Source organism: Scylla paramamosain, chromosome 44 (genome assembly GCF_035594125.1).
Source record: "Scylla paramamosain isolate STU-SP2022 chromosome 44, ASM3559412v1, whole genome shotgun sequence".
In the NCBI taxonomy this organism is placed as follows: Eukaryota; Metazoa; Arthropoda; class Malacostraca; order Decapoda; family Portunidae; genus Scylla; species Scylla paramamosain.
Genome location: NC_087194.1, coordinates 6,005,015 through 6,022,834, shown reverse-complemented (window position 1 = coordinate 6,022,834; position 17,820 = coordinate 6,005,015). Strand labels below are relative to the sequence as shown.

The following is a 17,820-nucleotide window of genomic DNA, read 5'->3' as shown; positions in this document are numbered from 1 at the left end:
TTACTGAACATCATCGCAAAAGAAACGACTTATTTCTTTTTTGGAAGCTTCTGAACAATCTAGTGCTGTAATCATACTCCTACACAGTTGTTTTGACTTTTGACGAGGAATCTTGAAATAACGCAAGCAGTGGTGGAACTACCACTTCAGTTAATTATTTTTTTTTTACAGAAAGCGTTAATAGTTTTATCTTATTTCGTTACTATGAAAATGGGGAATTTTCGCAACTAATCCGCCAAATGTCGCTCTTGCACGACATGTGACATGAGCTGAAATATTGTTATTATAAATCCCATGTGCACGTAGATGCGTAGAACATTGATCACTATGATACTTTCGAAATTCGGTATCGATTTTTAAATATCTTGTGTGACTAATTTTGAGAGATGTTGGTCAAAACAAATATTTTTCGTGATTATTTAGTAATAATGTTATCCATATTTTAAATGCGTCATATTACAAGTCTATTGATTTGGACAATGAAAAGGATAAAAATTAAGACTACCATATAGTACGACATCACATACTCAGTAAGATCGTGATATATGGATATAGTTATTTTTGTGAGGATTTTACCATCTCTCAGAAAGCGAGAGACACAACAAAGTAATAGAACACCAAAACAAACATCTCTCAGGACTGCTCTGGTGTAACGGGAGAGGAATACAAGAAGCCACAGGTTCATGGAGTAGTGACATGGACACTGCAACAGGAATTAACTGGCTGTCCAACTATGTGTTTGTTAACTTCAACTAAGGCAGGCCAGTCAGATGCTTGGTTTGGTTAGATATGCAGCACTACTCTCGCCAAGACACTCGAGTTGCCTATTTTCAATTAAAATTGTTGTTCCGTATACTAGGAAGTTAATCTATGTAATTTGGAGCTTTAATTGGCACAGACATGTTGTCTTCATATTTACTGTCGTCTACATTAATACGCTTCCGATCAATGATGTACTTTTTTGGAAACCTCGAGATGGCCAAATAAATCTAAATGCCAATTCACTAGAAAATCAACTTAAATAATTTTGTTCATGAATACAGTTGTTTTACCTGTGTTACTACTTAGAAGGAACTGTGTAGAAAAATATATAAGCTTATTGCATCTTTATGTATATAATATGACACTGTAGATATATTTGCTATTGCTCCTATGTGTGAGAAGGGGACATGTTTGGTGACACTCACTAGTTTACCAAACTCACCATTGATAAACCTTGAGTATGTTTGTAGTGAAATATGTACAACAAATGTACATCTTATTTATTACCAAACTCACCATTGATAAACCTTGAGTATGTTTGCAGTAAAATATGTACAACAAATGTACATCTTAATTATTATCCATAGTTATTAATATTACTTTTTTAATACTACTGCTTCTGTCTGTATACATCTCATGAATATATATATATATATATATATATATATATATATATATATATATATATATATATATATATATATATATATATATATATATATATATATATATAATTACATATAATACTATGGTGCACCCCATGTGTACCTGTGCCTCCCAGAATTTGCACCCATTGTTCTGCCATTGAATAGCCTAACAGGTTGTCAGGCCTGTGCACAGCTTGGAGTACTTGGTTCTTTTGGTTCTAGGTATGCCACACACATAAGATAAACATGAACATTAGTAACCTGAACCGAGTGCTCAAAATATTCTCTCGATAAATGTTCATAAAGTAGAAAAAAAGATAAATAATTCCCTATTTTATTTCTACGGAGATTCTTTACAAATGTTAGTTGGTTTCCAAATCGACATATTATCAAGTAGAATGCTGGTATTATCTTGTGTTAGCTTATTAGTCTTCTAGAAACATCAATAATTTACTTAGTTAAATTCGATACTTATTTATTTATTCATTTATTTATATTCCTGTCATTTACACATTACTCATTTGGACATATGGTTTGCATTAGGGAGAGAGAGAACACACACACACACACACACACAGAGAGAGAGAGAGAGAGAGAGAGAGAGAGAGAGAGAGAGAGAGAGAGAGAGAGAGAGAGAGATTTAAGTTAAGGCGTCATATAACGCTGCGGCAGATTAAAATATTCATATTTGGAAACAAATTGATATTGAAAACATTTAAAAATCACACAATAAAGAAAAAAAAAAAAAATCGAGCATATAAAAGGAAATGCGATTAATCAGCGAAATGTTAAGTGCTACAAATTAGAAGGGTTGTTATCTGAATGTATTAATTTCAAGTGAGGGAATACTGACCCCACTGACCCAGAACAGCACTTCTGTCCGTTTCGTACCATAGACACTGACCACACTGACCCAGACCCCCGGGGCCAGCGTTGTTCGTTATGTGTTTTCCTCACTTACCTCCATGTTCTCATTGATCCATGATGGAAGTTCTGTGTAATACTATATTGCTGATAAAATAATTAGAATAATAATAATAATAATTAAAAGGGAAGCTACAATTTATTCAGAAGACTAGCTTTGTCTACAAACATGAGGACCTTGTATTCTGGCGAAAGCCCTCTCTCCAAGTATCAGGAAGATGTGAAAAGTCCTATTTTCACCGCGACAACATAAGAGGTATCTCTCACGCACGTTCACCAGACTGAGACACTGCCACAACTGTTCTTACCAGCACTATAAGGTGGACTAATCAGTCACCACACAATGGTTGTGTTTCTTGGGACAGGAGGTAACCATGTGTATGTTCATGAACGAACAGCAAAAGATGTTATCTCCCCCATTACTAAAGCTTCCCACCTATTCTGCCAACTGGCAAGAACTGCTACCCTTATAGTGGAAGATATGAGAGAGAGAGAGAGAGAGAGAGAGAGAGAGAGAGAGAGAGAGAGAGAGAGAGAGAGAGAGAGAGAGAGAGAGAGAGAGAGAGAGAGAGAGAGAGAGAGAGAGAATATTCCATGTTGGCGAAATGTCGTAGGGTTGAGCAGGTTTTTTTTATTTTATTTATTTATCTATTTATTTTTATGTAGGAGCGACACTGGCCAAGGGCAACACAAATCCAATAAAAAAAAAATAAAAATGCCCGCTGAAATGCCATGAAAGGGTCCAAAGCGGTAGTAAAAAAACTGAAGGGTAAGTGTACTGAAACTTCTCTCTTGAAGGAATTCAAGTTATAGGAATGTGGAAATACAGAAGCAGGCAGGGAGTTCTAAAGTTTACCAGAGAAAGGGATGAATGATTGAGAATACTGGTCAACTCTTGCGTTAGAGAGGTGGACAGAATAGGGGTGAGAGAAAGAAGAAAGTCTTGTGCAGCGAGGCCGCGGGAGGAGGGGACGCATGCAGTTAGCAAGATCAGAAGAGCAGTTAGCATGAAAATAGCGATAGAAGACAGCTAGAGATGCAACATTTCAGCGGTGAGAGAGACGCTGAAGACAGTCAGTTAGAGGAGAGAAGTTGATGAGACAAAAAGCTTTTGATTCCACCCTGTCTAGAAGAGCAGTATGAGTGGAACCCCCCCAAACATGTGAAGCATACTCCATACATGGACGGATAAGACCCTTGTACAGAGTTAGCAGCTGCGGGGTGAGAAAAACTGGCGGAGACGTCTCAGAACACCTACCTTCATAGAAGCTGTTTTAGCTAGAGATGAGATGTGAACTTTCCAGTTCAGATTATAAGTAAAGGACAGACCGAGGATGTTCAGTGTATAAAAGGGGGACAGTTGAGTGTCATTGAAGAAGAGGGGATAGTTGTCTGGAAGGTTGTGTCGAGTTGATAGATGGAGGAATTGAGTTTTTGAGGCATTGAACAATACCAAGTTTGCTCTGCCCCAATCAGAAATTTTAGAAAGATCAGAAGTCAAGCGTTCTGTGGCTTCCCTGCGTGAAATGTTTACCTCCTGTAGGGTTGGACGTCTATGAAAAGACGTGGAAAAGTGCAGGGTGGTATCATCAGCGTAGAAGTGGATAGGACAAGAAGTTTGGCTTAGAAGATCATTAATGAATAATAAGAAGAGAGTGGGTGACAGGACAGAACCCTGAGGAACACAATAATAAGAAGAGAGTGGGTGACAGGACAGAACCCTGAGGAACACCACTGTTAATAGATTTAGGAGAACAGTGACCGTCTACCACAGCAGCAATAGAACGGTCAGAAAGGAAACTTGAGATGAAGTTACAGAGAGAAGGATAGAAGCCATAGGAAGTTAGTTTGGAAATCAAAGCTCTGTGCCAGACTCTATCAAAGGCTTTTGATATGTCCAAGGCAACAGCAAAAGTTTCACCAAAATCTTTTAAAGAGGATGACCAAGACTCAGTAAGGAAAGCCAGAAGATCACAGTAGAGCGGCCTTGACGGAACCCATACTGGCGATCAGATAGAAGGTTGTGAAGTGATAAATGTTTAAGAATCTTCCTGTTGAGGATAGATTCAAAAACTTTAGATAGGCAGGAAATTAAAGCAATAGGACGGTAGTTTGAGGGATTGGAACGGTCATTTGATTTGATCCTTTAACCATTAACAGTTAACAGGAACCATGCACTCTTATTTTAAGAGAGGGATTTCTGCAACGACTGGCTTCAAATTCACACATGTTGCCGTACGACACCCCATTGGTATCGCACACCGGCTGATAAAGGAGGGAGCAGACCCTTCGACACGAGTCAGAGATTGAACTTGGAGGGTGCGGACGATTTGAAGGACGCGCTGGAGGTTGCCTGTTGGATGCTGATGAAGCAGGTGTATCTGTGATGGGATACGGTTCATTATAAGTAGAGTAATTAGTTAGTATGGATACAATACAACATATAAACTTGAAACAATGTGCCACATAGCCTAATATGTTTTATACAGTCAGTACTTTTCTAATTTATAAACAAGATAAAAAGTATACATGGTGTGTTATTAGTTATGTTATTTATGCTCTTCACCATATTTATTTGCATTGGTTGTTGAGATGTATTGCTTCCTTGCAGTCTGGTGAGGTTACGCTATATTTGATTTTCATTAAAATCATAATGTTAATAAACAATATGTTTTGCAAACTTTTGATGATCAAGTCCGCCCACTTTCACTTTTAAGCTATTCATGATGTATAGGTGCAGTGCACGCAGAATATCATCAGAAGTGCTAGTTTCATAATGATGTAAAAAATACCTCCCTGCGATATGTGTAGCTTATCTGCCAGTTTGCGCCATATTTATCTAAGCAGAGCTCCGGCTGTTAGGTTACTGCAGTCATTACACTATGTAACAGAGTAGTGAAACAGGCGATGAATAGACAGCTTATTACTGCACATAGGAGAGACCGAGAATGGCGCGCCACATGCTCCGAGCGGGAAAGCATATGATACAATATTTCGGTTTTACTTTTTACCAAAATATTTTTCATACACCGGTCTTACAGCAAACGTATCGTCACTGTATTACATTCTCTAACCCTCCTGTCCAATATATATATATATATATATATATATATATATATATATATATATATATATATATATATATATATATATATATATATATATATATATATATATATTTGTGTGTGTGTATGTGTGTGTAGGTAGGAGGAAGACTAAGGCCAATAACACTCTATTAAAGAATTTAAAAATCCCCCTGAGATGCCGGTCCCCGAATAGGGTCCGAAGCGGAAATAAAAAATTGAAGGATGTGTCTTGAAACATCCCTCTTGAAGGAGTTCAAGTCATAGGAAGGTGGAAATACAGAAACAGGTACGGAGTTCCAGAATTTACCAGAAAAAGGGATGAATGATTGAGAATACTGGTTAACTCTTGCATTAGAGAGGTGGACAGAACAGGAGTAAGACAAAGAAAATCTTGCGCAGCGAGGCCGCTGGAGGAGGGGAGGCATGCAGTTAGTAAGATCAGAAGACCAGTTAGCATCAAAATAACGGCAAAAGATTGCTAGAGGTGCAACACTGCGATGATGAGAAAGAGGCTGAAGACAGTGAGTTAGAGGAAAGGAGTTGATGAGACGAAAAACTTTTGATTTCACCCTGTCTAAATAAAGTTGTGGTATGAGTTGAACCCCCCCTCCCCACAGGCATGTGAAGTATACTCCATACATGGATGGATAAGGCCCTTATACTGAGTTAGCAGCAGGGGGTTGAGAAAAACTGGCGGACACGTCTCAGAACACCTAACTTCATAGAAGCTGTTTTAGCTAGAGATAAGATGTGAAGTTTCCTGTTTAGATTATAAGAAAAGGACAGACCGAGGATGCTCAGTATAGAAGCTGGGTACAGTTGAGTGTCATTGAAGAAGAGAGGATAGTTGTCTGGAAGGTTGTGTCGAGTTGATAGATGGAGGAATTGAGTTTTTGAGGCATTGAACAATACCAAGTCTGCTCCACCCCAATCAGAAATTTTAGAGAGATCAGAAGTCAGGCGTTCTGTGGCTTCCCTGCGTGAACTGTTTATTTCCTGAAGTGTTGGACGTCTGTGAAAAGACGTGGAAAAGTGCAGAGTGGTATCATCAGCATCAGAAAAATATAGATGAAATAAACATAATCCTGGGTACTAGATGATATTGGAACCACCGGTATATAAGCCTCAAACAACTCGCGTAAGATTAACCACACACACGAAGGTCCACCCACTCAACATGCACAGGACTCCAACCAACTACTAAAGTAAACAGATGATACTAGCCAGTGTCTTTCCACCACCTCCTTAACTCAATCAAGAGGAATTAAAACTTAAGTAAGATGACTTGGTTTCTTGGGCTATTACTGAGTAGGTCTGTCTAATCAAGACAAATAATCATTATAACCTAGATGTATACTTACAACCGCAGATTTTTAGCATATAGTACGTAAAAAATCAAATATTGTTATGGTTTTATGTACAACTACCAACTTCATTCTCAGCCAAGGCGTCCTGGAAAACGCAAGGTTGATAGAACTGAAACTTCACTACTGTCCACGTGGAAACATTGCCTCGATCCACCAAATACGTAGAACACAAGCACTAACTCTCAAGCTCTCATATTTCATGGCGTTATACTTGAACTTCGTAAGGTCTTCTGCGCCTCCTAGGCTTTTATAAATTATGCAAATGTGTTATATGTAAGCTGGAATGCATAACGTTCAGCATTTCAGTCTGAAAGGTAATTACACACGTAATCATATATTCGTAGTCATCCACTGACAAATCCTTAATCTTAACCCATTTTTCTTCCCCGTTACATGTTTATGTTCTTACCTTTTCTCGTAGGAATACAGACTCCTCTCCTTCGAAGGGGTCCTGGTTTGCAGTTACCAGCAAGCTGTCCTTCTACCATCATTGTGACTACCACCAAGATTAAAACTGCAACTAATGCAACGTTCACTCGAGAAATTCTACTCATTGTTGATTGGAGCCTCACCAATCGACTTTTCTGAAAGTAAACTCTTTTGAATTCCATCGAAATAGTGTGTGTGTGTGTGTGTGTGTGTGTGTGTGTGTGTGTATATATATATATATATATATATATATATATATATATATATATATATATATATATATATATATATATATATATATATATATATATATATATATATATGGTAGATAGATATATATAAAAACTTACTGAGAAATATTCAAGTAGTAAAATTGCATGAACCAGTGACGAATGATTCATTCACTATAGTGAATGCTGTAGGAAAAGAAAATACAATACAAAAGTAGAAACCAGCTGATATAATCACATACAGTGCACTACAGTGTCTCCCATTTACACAACCTGCATATTATTACTGTTCTCAAATACCTCTATACATCTTATTTTTAGTGGCGAGTCGCTGCGCGAGTTTAATATACCTGTTAGTGAATCCATCGCAGCGATGTACTAAGGCAGGATGTTCCAACTATGGGCCCAAGGGCCACAAGTGGCCCGCCAGTTGATTCTCTATGGTCCACAACTGCTTGATTTATAAATTTATTTTGTACACGAAAAACACAGATGGAATTTCTGTGTCTGTATATGAACTACGATTATATATATATATATATATATATATATATATATATATATATATATATATATATATATATATATATATATATATATATATATATATATATATATATATATATATATATTCCCTTCCCGGCGGAGGATCTATATATAGTCGTTTCGAAATTGGGACTTTTTGTCGGCGCGTCTATATATAGACGTTTGCTCTCATTTGACCACACTAGATTGTAGCATGGTCTATATGTAGACGATTCCTTACTACTACCAAAATTGATAAAATAAATCGGTATTTGGCATCTTAAATCCCCTGACACTTGCCGACATTGCCTCTCAACTCTCAAGGACAGTCACCGCTTGTGCTTTGTCAATGTTGGATGTACTACTCACATCTGCTAACACTGAGAGTTTTTGCCTTTTTTTTCTATTTTCCCTTATTATTAGTCTATCATGTCAGGAGAAAGAGACCTCTTAAGCCGGAAGATGTTACGGCTTTGGTAGCTGAGGATATAGATGCTGATTTTTTGGATGATTTTGATGATTCTGATTCATCTACTGTCATTATTTACACTGATACAGAATCAGAGTCTGAGGTTGAGCCAGATGACCAATCTGATGCTGAAGAAGAAACAGACGCTGATGATGATATTCAATATAACTGGCAAAGTTAATCAGCTGTTGACAGAGAGCCTATTCCCTTTACGGGAGATAGTGGTGTAAAACTTGTCCTGGAAGATGACCAGTCACCTTTAGAAATATTTCATGCTTTTTTTTTATGATGAATTGCTGAATCACATTGTATCAGAGACCAGTAAGTAAGCAGCAAAAGTCTGTGATGAAAAAAGGAGAAAGGGTAAAATGAAGGGTTTCAAGACACTTATTCATCAATTTTTGACCACTGCTTTGACCCTTTCATGGGACTGGCATTTCAGTGGGCATTTTTTTTTTTTATTGGATTTTTGTTGCCCTTGGCCAGTGTCCTTCCTACATAAAAAAAAAAAAAAAGAAAAAGCAGACTTGTTATGGAGAGATACTAACAAAGGAGAAATGTATGCATTCCTTGGATTGTTGCTTTTACAAGGAATTGTGAAAAAAGCCATCTATCTATTCATATCACTCTACCAATCAGTTATTGCTACTCCTTTTTTTTGGAAAATGTATATCAAGAGACAGATTTGCTCTTCTAAAGTTCCTGCATTTCACTGACAATGAGGATAACAGTGACCCTACATACAAGTTCAAGGAGGTCCTGGATATTCTCATACAAAGATTCAAGTCATCTTATGTACCAAAGCAAAATGTAAGCATTGATGAGTCTCTCCTGCTCTGGAAAGGTAGGCTAAAGTGGAAGCGATATATTCCACTAAAACGAGCTAGACTCGGTATAGAAAGTTATATCTTAGCTGAGTCTGATACTGGCTATGTTTGTGATCTTTTAGTCTACACAGGAAAGAAAACAAAATATGACTTTGAAATAGAAACCTTGTCAGATGAAAAAGTGGTAACACTTACAAAGCCTATCAAGATAGTTTTGATACTAATGCAGTCCCTACTGAATCAGGGCTACATTCTGGGAGTTGATCACTTCTACACCTCACCAGAATTGTTTGAAATTCTTCTTGACAATAAAACAGATGGAGTAGGCACTATGAGATCCAACAGAAAACTGCTATCCCCGGAAGTTAAATAAAAAATTCTGAAGAAAGGTGAAACTGTAGTACAGTACAAGCATAAAATGATACACATGAAATGGAGGGATAAGAAATATGTGAACATGCTAAGCACAGTATATGAGGATTCTATGGAAGAGGTAACAGTAGCAGGGAAGCAAGTAAGCCAGATGTGTGCATCAAATACAGGAAACATCACATGGCTGGAATAGATAAAATGGACCAAATAATCTCCGTACAAACATCAGCTCGGAAGAGTGTGAAGAAATATTAGCTCGGAAGGGTGTGAAGAAATATTATAAGAAAATATTTCTCAGATTGCTGGACATTGCATCACTTAACTGCCATGTTATTTACAAAGCAAATGGTGGACGGAAATGCTTCCTTGACTTCAAGCTCCAGTTGACTGAGGAGATAATCTCAAAATATGCTGGTGACATCTACCACCTAAGGAAGCCTAGTGGTGATCTCTCTCTTGGGCCATGTCCAGCACGACTCAGTGGAAGACATTTCATTGTAGAGACAGGATCCCATGATGAAAATAGTGATAAAAAAAGTCCAAAGACAGTGTGCGTATTGTGCTCTACTCAAAAAGAAGAAAAGAAGCATATACAGCGGTGATGTGTGTCAGCTAACACTGTGTGTTGTGCCATGCTTCAAACTATACCACACGGTAGCAGCTTTGCCTAAAACTGAATAAGTACAAAAACAATACGTAAAACAAATGAAAAAAAAAGTTGAGGGAGGGAGGGTAAAACACATCCAGGTTACAAGTCCTGGACATTGCCTTTGCAGTGAGTGTGAGTGACTCTAAACCTTCATATAAATGCATCAATATACATATAACCAACCAAACTTAAATAAGATCTATATATAGATTCAAATGTTTGTTCAGTTTTGCGACAGGGTCTATATATAGACGTCAGTCTGGAATGCCCACTTGCGGGGAAACTATATATAGATTTATGAATGAAAGTCGACAGCGTCTAAATATAGACGATTTTCTTTTTGGTAATACATACATCTGCCCTGCCGCCGGGAAGGGGATATATATATATATATATATATATATATATATATATATATATATATATATATATATATATATATATATATATATATATATATATATATATATATATATATATATTAGTGGCCCTCCATATAACCGTTTAGTGCTGAAGTGGCCCAAGATGTCGAAGAAGTTGGACCACCCTGTACTAAAGCATTCTGGTGCACTAAACGCTGGAAAGTGATGTCCCGGGCGATGCCCATTAGAAACTTCCACATGGATGCGCACACATGTACAAAGATTTCAGGACATTGTGAAACCCTTCATAACAATGTGTGTGTGTGTGTGTGTGTGTGTGTGTGTGTGTGTGTGTTAATTACGCGAGACGCTAACCGACCATCATCGTGACAGATATAAAAGAGAAAAAATGTAAATTCCCAGGCCAAATTAGCATAGCTTTCTTAGTTTTTAAAGGGAAGGTAACCAAAATTTTTAAAATGTGATATTTTAGGTGATTTTTTTTTTTTTTTTTGTGGTACTAGAGAGATGAAAATCCACTTTGTGGATTTTCAACAAAGTTTACTTAGGTCTTTAGGGGGGTGGGGAGGATAATCCAAAATCTAGGATGTGAACTTATAAGGTGATTTTTTTTTCTTTTTATGCAATCGTAATACAACAATGATACACATACTGATATAACATCTACACAATTAAGGAACTCTGGGCACATTTAAATTAATGGAGGAAACTATTCATTTAAAGTATTTATCATGAACTGATTAGGTAACATTGTTTCCAATAGAAGGGTGCCACAAGTCCAGGGTAAGAGAGGTTAATTATTAGATATATCAGTGTATATTTAGAGAGAAAAAAATATATGAAATATTTACTGTTATTTAGAAAGATTATTAAATTCAATTTGGTTGTCATGGAATTTTCTAGTGCCTTACAGACCTCAGGCTAAAACACTACCATACAAAACAAGGTCAAAATCATCTGGCAGAAACCGTGCCTGGTGACAGCTTATCTTTTTTTTTTTTTTTTTATCAACACCTAAATCAAAACTAACTTGAACATTAAACTTACTAAAAGCAAAAGAACTTCACTACTAAAAGAAATCAAAACCTAATTTCAATTGAAGCCTTTTAATCGTGACAGAGGAAACTACTGAAACAACCTTGCCCCCCCCACCCCCTCCCCCGGTGACAGAGACGGAAAAAAACAGCCGGAGGTGGAGTCGGAGGGGAAGTTTTTTTCTAAAGGTGTTGATAGCCGAAGTTCCAGAATCTTTGAGGACCTTTTCAAGCATTAGACTAGGCATAACCGAGAGAAGTATGTCAATCACCCTTTCGTATGTGACTTGGGTTTTGTTAGGAAGAAGAAAGCAAATACAAGGAAGGTAGTTGCTGCCGACTTTGGCGTGTATGGTATAAAGCTGATAGAACAAAATGTGTGTAGTGTCAAACGCACCGTCGCACATCCAAAGCATACTGTTGCCACCGAGACAACTGACAATATTGATATCACCCATGCAAATTATGCGGTCAAAATCATTCACTCCAGAATCGTGCAGAACTATTTTTGATACTCCGGAGGAATATCAAAGTTTCTGGAGTGGGGGATTTCACGTGCACTGTCGGTGTGCTGAATTTTTCTTCTTACTGATTATTCCAATGACGATTTTTCTTGGCAGCCGTTGCATGATGTCACTGGTAACAGAAGTTACAGAATTTCCTGCAGAGCTTCTCACACTGTCCGACGGGCCTACGGCAAACGAGTGCAATGTAGTCACCACCTGTTGTACTTGGGCAGCAAGTTAGTGGATTGCCAGGATAAGTATTAACGCCGGGCTCACCCTTGGCCACCCTGTCCCCTTCTGTTTGCATATTACTGCTGCATTTATGTTTGTGATTATGACGACATATATAAAGTAAAACACAGCTTAAAGATACTTATGTAGAATAGAACTAAAGGTATACCAATGTCAAAGAACATTGTGTGTTGCAGCTGAAGGAGTAGTGAGGACTGACAGTCCCTTCCCAGTCCTCACTACACCTTCAGTTGGAACACACAAGGTTCGTTGTCTGGCATTACTATACCTTTATTTATATTCTACACTAGTATGTATAACCTGTGTTTTATTTTTTATATCCACTACTTATTTGCAGCCATTTTTTTTCTCTTATTTTGCGTTGCCTATACCCCATTTTTATAATTTTTTTTATACGTTTTGTATTTTTGTTTTGGTACATAATCAATGTTTTATTTAATTATTTATTATTTTAGCCTGAAGATGCCTTCTGCGTAAGGTGAAACGTTGCAACTTCAATAAATAAGGAATATATATATATATATATATATATATATATATATATATATATATATATATATATATATATATATATATATATATATATATATATATATATATATATATATATATATATATATATATGTGTGTGTGTGTGTGTGTGTGTGTGTGTGTGTGTGTGTGTGTGTGTAATTTATTTATCTATTTATAATTTTTCTATTTCTAGTACATTCTCTAATTTTTAATAGTTGCAGTGTACAGACAGGTGAGAGCCTCTCCTGAGAAAAGCATGTGAAAAGATCTTGCCGATCTCAGGAAGCCTAACCTCCTCAGCTTGATGCACAAGATCAAGGAGTTCTAGATATGCAAAGGAATACTTGTTTTCAAAATATTTCAAAACTAAACTAGAAATGTTTTTTAGCTGCCAACTACTCTAGTTAGTTTGGAATAAGGTTATTAAGCCCATGCTATGGAGTCTTGTACTTGTGGTTACGAGATTGACTGACCAGAATGTCAAAATCAATCTGAAAAAATGTGGTAGCAATATTTTGGAGTCATTTCCAACCATAATTATTGATCGTTTTAGTTCCATTCTTCCTCAGACACACTTGAACTGACGTAAGCCGTAATAGTGAGGGAAATGCTACCTCCCCTGTAATTCCTCCAAAAATTATTGAAATGTGTCTGCGAAAGAACAGAACCACAATGGGTGAAGGTACCCGAACGCGTGCATGTGTAAACACCTTGATTTCTTCCTTACGATGGCGGATACTATTTTCCTTTAGCACAGAAGTGCATTGATATCATATTTCTAACATAACTTTCAATCGCATGTGAATCGTGAATATCACTGATGTTTCTTTTTGGGGAGGGATAGGACACACCAACAATTATTATAGGAAATTGTGGTGTCTCCAAGGAGTTGACACTAACACCACAGTTTAAAAAAACGAGACATACTAAGAATCAGCTACATTGATATTAGTAGCTACTAACTCCACGTTTAAAAAAAACTGAGGCCAGAGAGTCGATCCCATTATTAATCAAATAAAAAAGCCAATTTTTAGAGGTGAAGAAATAAAATATTATTATTATTATTATTATTATTATTATTATTATTATTATTATTATTTATTTATTTATTTATGTTTATTTATTTATTTAATTATTTATTTTTAAGTATATGAACTAAATAAAAAAAAAAAACTAAAACTGAAGAGAGAGCTAATAAGTAAGAGCTAGGAGAAAGGAACAGAGTGTGAACCAGCCTTGTGATGTTGGCGGGGAAGGTATGTGTCATGGGACAAAATTGCAAATAGGAAAAAAAAAAAAAAAAAGAGAAAAAAAAAAAAAAAAAAAAAAAAAAAATATATATATATATATATATATATATATATATATATATATATATATATATATATATATATATATATATATATATATATATATATATATATATATATATATATATATATATATATATATATATATATATATATAGCCACAGAACGCCTGACTTCTGATCTTTCTAAAATTTCTGATTGGGGCAGAGCAAACTTGGTATTGTTCAATGCCTCAAAAACTCAATTCCTCCATCTATCAACTCGACACAATCTTCCAGACAACTATCCCCTCTTCTTCAATGACACTCAACTGTCCCCCTCTTCTACACTGAACATCCTCGGTCTGTCCTTTACTTATAATCTGAACTGGAAACTTCACATCTCATCTCTAGCTAAAACAGCTTCTATGAAGTTAGGTGTTCTGAGACGTCTCCGCCAGTTTTTCTCACCCCCCCAGCTGCTAACTCTGTACAAGGGCCTTATCCGTCCATGTATGGAGTATGCTTCACATGTCTGGGGGGGTTCCACTCATACTGCTGTTCTAGACAGGGTGGAATCAAAAGCTTTTCGTCTCATCAACTCCTCTCCTCTAACTGACTGTCTTCAGCCTCTCTCTCACCGCCGCAATGTTGCATCTCTAGCTGTCTTCTACCGCTATTTTCATGCTAACTGCTCTTCTGATCTTGCTAACTGCATGCCTCCCCTCCTTCCGCGGCCTCGCTGCACAAGACTTTCTTCTTTCTCTCACTCCTATTCTGTCCACCTCTCTAACGCAAGAGTTAACCAGTATTCTCAATCATTCATCCCTTTCTCTGGTAAACTCTGGAACTCCTTGCCTGCTTCTGTATTTCCACCTTCCTATGACTTGAATTCCTTCAAGAGGGAGGTTTCAAGACACTTATCCACCAATTTTTGACCACTGCTTTGACCCTTTTAAGGGACTGGCATTTCAGTGGGCATTTTTTTTATTAGATTTTTGTTGCCCTTGGCCAGTATCCTTCCTACATAAAAAAAAAAAAAAAAAAAAAAAAAATATATATATATATATATATATATATATATATATATATATATATATATATATATATATATATATATATATATATATATATATATATATTAATAATCCCGTGAAGTATTTATTTTTTTTATGGCCTAAAGCAACGATCATGAATATAAAAATTTACTTTTTGGTTACGTAAGTCAAATTTTGCATATACTTTGCAATCAAGTAAACCTTAGAACAAGAAAATTAAATGAAATTGTAAGCTACAAGTGGTTATAAATTATATGTTGATATTTGGAGATGAAGAAGGCACGCAGACGAATGAATATCTCCTTGATTTACAAGGCAACTAATTGGAAAATGACCATATTCCCGGATTCTTCTGGGCCCATCACATGAAAAAATCCCAATCACAAAACATTGTTCGTTAAGAAAAAATATGCCAGAACTGATGATATGTATTTTGAAAAGAAAAAAGAAATTCTTTGTTAAAATTTAGATCGAAAAATTATTAATAGACAGTGAAAGAATCAGGGAGTACGTGGGACCATTAGCACAAATATTCAAAAATAATTTGTGAATGTAGAAGGGGTCTAAAATATCAAGGATATTGCAAAATAACACACCAGAACCGGAGGAACTTGTTTTAGATATTATGCACCACTATATAAGGCTGTGCGCGAGATTTCGGTAAAAAAAAAAAAAAAAAAACGCATACTTCTAGGCAAGGTGTTTATGCCTAACACTAGATTAAAATAACACCGAAGAACCTCGTGTGTTTATAACTAATATAGTTAAATAAATAAACAAAATCTAAAAATAGCAATGTGGTCTGCCCACAAACTTTTATCTCCTACTTTCTTTAACTTTCCTAACTTTTCTTTCTTCTGTCCAAACTCTCTGTTCTTCACCATCTTTCTATCAGTTCAGTTCATTTCAGTTCGGAGTCAGAGACTGATTGACGTTGTTGCCCACAGGTACGTTCGTCAGGTCCCGAAATCCTAGATTGTTTAGACTTTGTTCATATGAAAATAACCATTTTTGTGCCTGTATATACTAATTATTTGTCAAAGACTGATTGACATCGTTGCCCACGGAGAGAAGAAGGATGTAAATTTCCCTTTGCCAGTTAGTTATTATTATTATTATTATTATTATTATTATTATTATTATTATTATTATTATTTATTTATTTTATTTTATTTATTTATTTATTTATTTATTTATTTATTTATTTTTTTTTTTTGAGAGGAGTGGAAACAAAATTTAGGATGTAAACAGATTATGGTAAATTGCCCTTGATAAGGTAGTATTCAAACACTAGCGATACACACACACAACTGAATGCAACACCTACACAATTAGGATGTTTTCTACCAGAAATTACAGGCACTAATTAATTGTTATAACTTATTCATTAAAATTTTATTATCATTTATTGAATAGGTATCATTGTTCCGAGTTTAGGAGGTCCCACAACTCCAAGGTAAACATACCTAATTTCTAGAAATACGAGTATCTTTGTGAATCAGGAGAAAAGAAAAAAAAAAAAAGAAAACTTTCTTATTTAGAAATTAACGTCAATAAAACTCAATCTGGTCGTCATGGAATTTTCCAGTGCCTTATAGACCAGCTGAAACACTGCCATATAAAACAAGGTCAAGATCCATTTGGCAGAAACCATGACTGGTGGCAGCTAATCTAGTTATATATATATATATATATATATATATATATATATATATATATATATATATATATATATATATATATATATATATATATATATATATATATATATATATATATATATATATATATATAACAGCAAAATCAAAACTAAATTGAACTTTAAACTTAATCAAAGCAAAAGATACCAATAACTTTGTCAGTACCCAATTTTAATTGAAAACTTTCCAATAAAATCGGGAAAAAAAGAAACCACAAAGACACCCTTGTCACCTCCCCCATCCCACTCCAACTCCCGGTGACACAAGGCTCTATAAGGCCTAAGCCAAGGTCGTTGGGAGGGAGAGGATGGAGGGGACGGCGGAGCATCGAATGCCAATGTGACAGTATGAAATGTCCGGCGTGGATGGGAAGGCCTGCACGCGGTCAAGTCCCCGCACACTCTGCGCATGTGCGAGCAGTTTCGCTACGTGATTGGCCGCCACCTTCTCATTAGCTAACCTAACCTTAACCTAACTAGTCTAACCTGACCTAACCGTTACCTTTAACTACCCTGTAACCTAACTACCTTGTACCAAATTACTGGATATGATCTCTTATTTATTATAACACATTAATTCGGCTAGGTTAGGTATGGTTAGTCAGGTTAGGTTTGGTTAGTTAGGTTAGATTTCGTTAGGTAAAGTTAGGTTAACTAGGTTAGATTAAGTTAAGTTAGCTGATGAGAAGGTGGCGGCCATTCACGAGGCGAGACTGACTCGCACATGTGCAGAGTGTGCAGGGACTTTCCTGCGTGCAGGCCCTCCCGTCTGGATGCCATGTTCGCTGCACCACCCACTT

General features: G+C 36.1%; 1 long non-coding RNA gene across 1 annotated transcript in view; it reads right to left on the bottom strand.

Annotated features, from left to right (window-relative positions):
- Positions 1 to 4,576: 4,576 nt before the first annotated feature.
- LOC135094102 (uncharacterized) overlaps positions 4,577 to 17,820 on the bottom strand; it is a 16,440-nt gene continuing 3,196 nt past the window's right edge. Inside the window, exons 2-3 of the long non-coding RNA XR_010263596.1 lie at positions 7,196 to 7,370; positions 4,577 to 4,714 (exon numbers count right to left, since the gene is read on the bottom strand). This is a non-coding gene — a long non-coding RNA (uncharacterized LOC135094102). The remainder of the gene's footprint in view (positions 4,715 to 7,195; positions 7,371 to 17,820) is intronic.